Source organism: Choloepus didactylus, chromosome 5, assembly GCF_015220235.1.
Source record: "Choloepus didactylus isolate mChoDid1 chromosome 5, mChoDid1.pri, whole genome shotgun sequence".
NCBI classification, from domain to species: Eukaryota; Metazoa; Chordata; class Mammalia; order Pilosa; family Megalonychidae; genus Choloepus; species Choloepus didactylus.
Window position 1 is genome coordinate 67,168,329 of NC_051311.1, and position 8,992 is coordinate 67,177,320.

Here is an 8,992-nt window from a genome sequence, read left to right on the forward strand (position 1 = left end):
ATCCACCCTTGAATATTCAGTACATTTTCAATTTCCTTTAAGAAAGCACTGGTATGCTGCTTAAATAACTGGTGTAGTCACACATGGATATGGAGAACATAACTTCAATGGCAAATCTGAAATTCTGTTATATTGCTTCATCTGTAGTTAATGAAAAATGTAAATGAAAAATTCAAAATTTTCTATATAGCACATGCATTTTTATCCTTATATTTTTGTTTGTGAATACCCATATCAGTGTACAACTTTGCAAGTAAAAATGAAAGGTTATTCTAACATACTTATAAGATGTAAACCTAGCAATATTTTAGATGATTCTCCAATTTTTAGAGCACAAATACTGTTCTTTATGTTACCAAAGCTTTTTGTAGAAAGTTTGAATTTTCCTTAAGAGTTATCACTGATCTCTAATTTAATATTAATGTTGACTTGAGGGTTTATTTTTACTATTTACTCCAAAGCATTGAAATACATTAAATAACTACTTGTAGAATAAGTAGAACTTGAAATATGATCAGGTATATCCTAGTACATAAAGGCATGTGAATAGCTAAAAAGTACAGAATATAGAATCATCTTGAGGACAAAATCTTGCATCTCTCTCAGTGGCCTTATCAGCATTGCATCATCTTGTTGATCACCCTCTGATGCAAAAAAAGTATTTCATTTTGGTTATGTTATGTATGTTAGAGCATAGAGCAATACATCTAGGAGAATACATGTCAAACTGTTAAATATGGAAAGAGACATTTTGCATGGGTTTGGTAATAGGGGATTATCAATTTTTGCTTCAGATACATTTGAATTATATTTTAAAAGTGTTTTTAGTCATGCCACACCTTTTTAGAGCTCATTCTGTTCTAGCATTTTGGAATCCTGGTTCACTTAAGCTGTAATTTTCCAGTGACAACATTTACTTTTTACAAAGTATCTTTTGAAGCACTTCTGACATAAAATTTTGTTATACATATATAACAAAAATACAGAGCTACTGAATAATTCCACAAGGTATTTTCACATGCAAATCATCATGCATGAGTTTCTTCTTTCTCAAAAATGTTCACTGGCTCAATTACTTATATTCATTGCTACTGTAACCCCTTTCTTCTAGTATTCCCTGATTCACTAAACTAAGAGACAATAAACATCTGCCTGAAGCAAATGCACTCAGATTCTCTCTACAGACAGGATTTCCTGAAAATGGAGAACAAAAAGAGTAAAAGAGAGAATCTAACTTTAAAATAATATTGACTTCACTCACTTCTTAATTTCCATTAGGTTTGCCCTAGCTTATTTTTGGCTTTGGACATACAAGCCAGTATCTCCTCTTTTAGATAATACAGCAATAGTAAATAGTATTTTAACACTATAAATGCTGTGATGGTTAAGTTCACATGTCAACTTGGCCAGTTTATGGTGCCCAGTTGTTTGGTCAAGCAAGCACTGACCTGAATGTTACTATGAGGACATTTAGTGGACTTGAATCCTCAGTAAGTTGACTGCATCTACAGCTGATTATGTCTACAATCAAAGAGGAGATTCCTTTCAACAATCAGAAAAGTCTTCAATCAATTGATGACTTTAAAAGGAAAAGCGATGATTTCAGCAGTTAGAAGAGAGAATTTCCATCTCTACTTCAGCCAGCCAGCTTCTTCTGGAGAAGTCATAGGAAACCTACATCAGAGTTCCCAGGTTGTGGCCTGCCCTATGGAATTTGGATGTGCCCAACCCCACAGTCATATGAACCAATTTTTATAAAAATCTCATAATATTTATAGATATCTCCTGTTGGTTCTGTTTCTCTAGAGAACTCTAATACAAATGCATATTATTTTTCATCCAATGGATAGAGGGAAAGTGTTATTTGCTTTCCTAATCTAATGTGCACTATCACAAGAATTATCCAAGGCAGTTGGAGCAGGGGGACAAAGTGGGCTTATAGAGCCAATGATATTCTTTAAAAATTCTTATATATTTTCCTGATATTTATTATTCTTTTACTTCTTCTCTGTGCTCCATCATATCTTCTGCTGATAAGAGTTATGAATCTCAAATAGGGTCTTTTTTTGTTTTGTTTTGTTTTATTTTGAAATAAATTCAAACTTACAGGAACAGTTGCAAAAACAATACAAAACCCATACACAGAACTCCAGCATACCCCGACCCCCCTCCCCGATACCCCGATTCACCAACTTTAACATCCTGTCACACCACCATTCTTTCTTTCCCTCCCTCCCTCCCTCCCTATCTATCATCCATCATCTATTGCTCTGTCTTCTGAACATATGGGAGCAAGCTGCACACATCCTTAAACAAACAATACAATTCACATATACATTTCCCATGAACAAGAACATTCTTTTATGCAATCCCATTAAGCGCAGCTAAGAAGTTCAAGAAATTCAAGATACAAAGCTTACATTCTATATTTCCTTTTTTTTTTTTTTCTTATGTCCCATGTGTCCCTTTGAGCCTCCTCTCCTCCATCCTCAGATCCCATTCAGGATCATCCTTGGCATTTAATTGTCATCTATTTAGACTGTCTTTTTTTTTTTTTTTTCCAATTGCGGAAACATATATACAGCCTAAATCTTCCCATTCCACCCCCTCCCTAGCCTTCCATTAGTGGGACTAATCACATTTAGAATGTTGCAATGCTATCACCTTCCCACTATCCATTACTAGAGATTTCCCTTCACCCCAAACAGAAACCCTGCATTCACACTCATTTCTTAACTCCCCATTGCCCCTTCCCCCACTTCTCATAAACCATAGTCAACTTTTCATCTCTATGGTCATAGTCTCTGATACTTTCTTTGTGTTTACCATGGGGCATAAATTTAACCTCTCAAATCTATAACAATCATGTTTTTCTTTGATACTAACTTAACTTCAATAGGACACATAAACTATGTTTCTATACTCCTCCATTCCCCCACCTTTATGTAGTTCTTGTTAAAAATTACATATTTTACATTAAGTCCAAAACCACTGATTCATCATTACAGTTTATGTATTTTAGATCCCGTAGGAAGTAAATAGTGGAGTTACAAATGAAAAACACTGTGGTATTGGTATTTATATTTACCATGTGATCTTTACTGGAAATCTTTATTTCTTCATATAGTTTTAGTCAATTATTTAGTGTCCCTTCCTTTCAGCCTGCTCAACTCCCTTTAGCATTTCTTATAGGACTGGTCTACTTGTGATGAAGTCCCTCAGCTTTTGATTATCTGGGAATGTTTTCATCTCCCTCTCATTTTTACTCTCCAGGTGTTTGTGAATTCTCCAAGTTTCTGATGGTTATTGACATCTATTTGTATTCCATTGTGGTCAGAGAATGTGCTTTGAACAATTTCAATTTTTTTTATTTTTAATTTATTGAGGCCTGTTTTATGTCCCAGCATACAGTCCATTCTCGAGAAAGATCCACGATCACTAGAGAAGAGTGTGTGTCCCGGTGACCTGGGATATAATGTTCTATATAAGTCTGTTAAATTTCTCTATATCTCTCTCTCCTTTCTTTGTTTCTCTGTCAGTAGGGCTCCCTTTAGTATCTGAAGTAGAGCAGGTCTTTTATTAGCAAAATCTCTCAGCATTTGTTTTTCTGTGAAAAATTTAAGCTTTCCCTCAAATTTGAAGGAGAGTTTTGCTGGATAAAGTATTCTTGGTTGGAAATTTTTCTCCTTCAGAATTTTAAATATGTCATGCCACTGCCTTCTCACCTCCATGGTGGCCACTAAGTAGTCACTACTTAGTCTTATGTTGTTTCCTTTGTATGTGGTGAATTGCTTTTCTTTTGCTGCTTTCAGAACTTGCTTCTTCTCTCCAGTGTTTGATAGTCTGATCAGAATATGTCTTGGAGTGGGTTTATTTGGATTTATTCTATTTGGAGTTCACTGGACATTTATGCTTTGTGTATTTCTTTTGTGTAGAAGGTTTGGGAAGTTTTCCCCAACAATTTCTTTGAATACTCTTTCTAGACCTTTACCCTTCTCTTCCCCTTCTGGGACATCAATGAGTCTTAAATTTGGACATTTTATTTTATCTATCATATCCCTGAGATCCATTTTGATTTTTTCAATTTTTTCCCCATTCTTTTTTTTGTTCTTTCATTTTCCATTCTGTGGTCCTCAAGGATGCTAAGTCATCGTTCAACTTCCTCTAATCTTGTATTATGAGTATCCAGAGTCTTTTTAGTTTGGCCTATAGTTTCTTTTATTTCCATAAGATCTTCTATTTTTTTATTTACTCTTGCAATTTCTTCTTTATTCTATTCTTCTAGGGTCTTCTTTTTGTCCTCTATATCCTGTGCCATGCTCTCATTGTTTGTCTTTAGTTCTTTGATTAATTGCACCAAGTACTGTGTCTCTTCTGATCTTTTGATTTGGGTGTTTGGGTTTGGGTTCTCCATATCATCTGGTTTTATCATATGCTTTAAGATTTTGTTTTGTTTTTGGCCTCTTGGCATTTGCTTTACTTGATAGGGTTCTTTCAGGCTATAAAAAATACCAATCTCTAATTTGTGAGATCTACAGCTTGGTGGCATACACTTTCTCTAATTTACCAGCAGATGGCATCTGTGAGTCACCTATTCCCCTCAAGTCAGTTCTCCCCAACTTTGTCTTTGTGGTATGTCAGGATCTGATTCTTGTGCAGTTCAATTGATGCACTAAGTTTGGGTGTGTTGTTAGTGCTGTCCACCCTGAATGTGGGGAATGTGTCTGGGTGGTTAGGGAGGCAGGGCAGCCAGGTGGTTAGGGAGCCAGAGATTTAAGGCTGTTGCAAGAGTCTAAGCCTTCATTTCAGTCTTGCCATAGATTGTATCTGCCACTGACCCACAAGTCCTTGGTATTGGCATAGGGTCCCTGGGATTTCCGAGTGGGCCCCCTTCTCTGCTGTGCTTTTCCACAACCTCTGCTGAGGGAAGGCTGCACCACATCACAAGTGCAAGCTAGCCCTCCAGGGAAGCCCTGGGCCACCGGGCCATGCAGGGGCATTCCCAGCCTGATGTAAAGATGGTTGACTGGGGCGTGTTAATTTCCCCCTTTTCGCACAGCTCCACCTTTCCAGCTTCGGGACAGTTAGCTGTGGGTGGACTAAATGCCACTGTCCACGGCCGATATTGTGGCATGTGCGCAGTGCAGCGGGAAACACTCCCTGTTGCACTGGGTTTCTTGGCGTGGCTCTGGGCTGTGGGCCCAGCCTGAGGCAGGAGCATCCCCATGCCACCAGGGAGATGGCTGCAGTGGGTGTGGTTTCTTTCTTCGTTTGGCTCTCCTCTGCCCCCCTGGCTCCAAGACAATCAGCAGTGGGTGTGGGAAGGGCTATCCTCCACACCAGACACCGAGGCGTTGGTACAGCCTGCTTCTGCCGTGCTTCACTGCGTGGTTCTCCCCGTGGTATCCACAGCTGCTCCTGGGTTTTTTTTTTTTTTTTTTTTTTTTTGAAAGAACTAGTCCATCTCCAAACGCCAACCCACAGTTTCCCCACACTGCAGCATGGTCACCAGACTTTCAGCACGCTCACTCAGTCATTTCAGAATGCAGACTCCTGGTTTCACCAAGTGCGTGGTCCCTGTGGATTTAGCAGAACTTGTCCAGCTGGTGCATCACTGGAAATGGTGTTCTGGGTCACTTTCTGTTTTTTTCCTAGTATTTTTCATGGATGTGTTTTTTTTGCCCTGTCTCACCTGGCCGCCATCTTAGGTTCCTTCAAATAGGGTCTTAAAATCTATTAGGAGATTTCTGCAGAGGTGATACCATTCCTGGAGAACATAAAATGAATTGAAAATGCTCTGATTACAGAGAAAATTGTAGGAAATAAAATATTTTCTAAACGTATTTTTTTTAAATCTACACAAAAATTTTATTGTGTCATACAAGGGTTACATTAGGTCAAATACAACAAATACTATGATGCAATTGTACATTTATTAAACTACAGTTCAAAGCACAAATTTTCATGTTCTAAACTCACTAAGCATATCTAATGAAGTCATACTGGTCTTCCACTGACATTCAATATATCTGGATGAAAGACATTAACTTAGCAAGACTTTTTAACATGAATCCTTTGTTTAAATCTGTGTACTTGTGTGTAAATGATTTAATGGGGAACCCAATTAATGGGCTTCCATCTCCACTAAGTCATCCACTTTGTTGCATATTTTATTTTAAATGCTTAGGGGTAGGGCAAACTGGTAAATTTAAATCTGAATACATTATCTAAATCTCACATCACCCCCACTGAATTATAGTTGAAAGTTGACTTTGTCTGGTCCCAAATAGCTATTACTAATAGTTTTTGTTTCCAAGAAAATTAATAGAGTAAGATTGTTCAAAAATTTCCACACTGGAATGTTCACCAGACAAGTTTAACCTGCAACTTCAGATCTAAAGAAGCATTAATGCCTGTTGAAGCTTCCGTGGAAAAGCTGTCTTCTTGGTTCAGTTGAATGCAAGAAGGCACAAAGCAGTTCTTCATCACTGTGTCTGAAGTAATTTCAGCATCTTGCATCTCATACCAATCACTGAATGACATCATGTAATAAATAGTTGGTCTCTGAAAATCATTAAAAGCAGATGGCCCAGGAAAGAATCTGCTCCCGTATTATCAAAGATAAGCCAATCTCCCACATTCTGCTCAGGAAGAAAACAGCTTTCCACAATCTGATCAAGCTCATCACAGAATGGACCCCAAAGGCTGCTTGTAAACAAAGGCTCATCTTCCTTGTATTTCTTGTGAACCTCTGAAATGGTATTAAGTCCTCTGACAGTTTACTTGCAAAAGAACCATAGACACCATCACTCATGTAATACATAAAGGCTGGTTCATCACTTACATTTTTTCCTACTCCAGAGGAAAATTTATCATTTTCAACAACTTTCTTTGCAATGATATTAACTGCAAGTGTAAATGCAGAAGACACATAGTAGCTTCTAGGTTCTGAAATAATCTCAATGCCAGATCCTTCAGGAAAGTAGATATCTGATAAAGGGCTGATAACATGATTAACCTCTTCCAACTGAATTTCAGTTCCTATGAAGCCTCCATCAATGTCTAAAATGTTCATCTTGAAACCAAATTCTCCAACTATGTCAAACACACATCGCACATCAGATAGAGCATGTACATCTACTTGAGATACTTTGCAAGCACTTGAAACATGAAATTTAACCCCAGTTATTTGGACATCAAGTTCCTTAGCACATTCCAAGAGATGCCTACAATCCTTCAGTGTAGTGCCAAACTTCATGCTACTCTCTTCACCTCCACTATTATCTTCCATTGTAATATGTAGTAAGACCTTAACATTTGGGTGATTATGTGAAATTTTCTTCAGTTCAATTTCATTGTCACATGTCATGATATTCACTCCAATTTTTGCTGCATACTTTATCTGAGAGTTATCTAAGAGCTTGCATGGACTTATATAAATAATGTTTTCTAGAGATACACCCAATTCCTGCACTAAAGCCATTTCATTTTTACTGGAGCAAGCAAATCCAGTCCCAAAGAGCTGCCAAAATCTCAAGTACAGCTGGAGTGGAGTTGCACTTTACTGTGTAGAATGACTTTATCTGAGCCACTACATTCTGCCACTGACTGTGTTTCTTCACAATTTTTCCAAGATCTCCCACAAAAAAAAAAAAAAAAAAAAAAAAAAAGCATTTTTTTTTCCTGTCAGGGTTTGTTCATAAACATAGTTACCAATAACATTTCCAAGGTTTGTTCCTTCATCCAACAGGCCAGCGGAGTAGTTTGCATTGTCAATAAATCCTTTCATCTCAGCCGTATTCCACAAAGCCGAAAGTCATAAACCAGGAAAAACAGGAGACCAGCCACAAAGCCTATGTCTGGGTCCTTAGAATATGCAACAAACTTGTTACACATCTGCTACAAAGGCTTCCAAAGTTGATTGTACTTCAGAAGAAACTGATACATCTCTCAAATCATAAGATAATTCTGGCAGCAACAGCCCACTTGACACCAAGCTAGATGAATATGAGTCTTGGATTTCTGAAGTGAAGACTTCCATGTATGTACACGTCAGGAGATGGAACCCCCCTATTGTCAGCTAGATTCCCAAGGGGGCTCAGCATTGAAGTCGAACTGCTCTACACATAAGCACTTCTCCCAGGCCCTCTGGGTCATTGCATACTTGGTCAGAAAGTTCGCCGTGAGATAACGGCCCGAAGAGTCCGGGAAAGAGCCTTCTCTTTTTCGGCAGAATTTTTAAAGAAGATTGTGGTTACCTTGAGCAGAAACAAGTGGCCTTGGCCATAGGCAGCAGGGACGACGTGGGGGAAAAGCATGGCACCGAGATTAGCTGCGCAGCAGTGGCAGTCACGGCGGAAGGCAAAAAATAGAACAGTGTGTCTAAAAGAAGAAAGGCGAGGGCTGGGTGGGGAGAAGATGCAGCCTCGTCACACCGCAGAGCAGCATAGCGAGAAAGGAAGAGAAGAGGCAGAAAGGTAACGACATGTAAAACAAAGAAGGAAACCCAGAGACCGAACAAAGAGTCAGCGAGTGTGTTCTAAAATGTAATTTTGATCAAAATATAATAGAAATAAAAAGGATGGTTGACAACAAGTCGTCTACATTTTATCATTTAAAATTGCTATTTTCCAGACAAAAGATATTCTGAACAGTTAGCTAATAGCCATAATCCCTGTTATTGCTTGTAATTTGCTGACAAAGATAGCCTAAGTTTAAACAGAAAGAAAAGTTCATGATGTTTGATAATACATAAATTAGATTTGAGCTGTGGTTTACAAATATTCAATGGGAAAATTTACCAAGAATAAAATGACAAGGAATATAGAATCATAAAGCAATACAATCCTCATATTAACAAAACAGAAATATTTTGACAAAGCTAGAAATAAAATGAACAAAAATGGTGAAAGAAATAATATGACTATATATGTGTACTCTACATGATGGTCATGAATTGACCTATTTTTCAAGTCAGAAGATGTGCACTAAT

The 8,992-nt window shown here is 37.8% G+C and overlaps 1 pseudogene; it reads right to left on the reverse strand.

The window, feature by feature from the left end:
* Positions 1-6,363: 6,363 nt before the first annotated feature.
* Positions 6,364-7,789, reverse strand: LOC119535323 (annotated as a pseudogene).
* Positions 7,790-8,992: the final 1,203 nt, after the last annotated feature.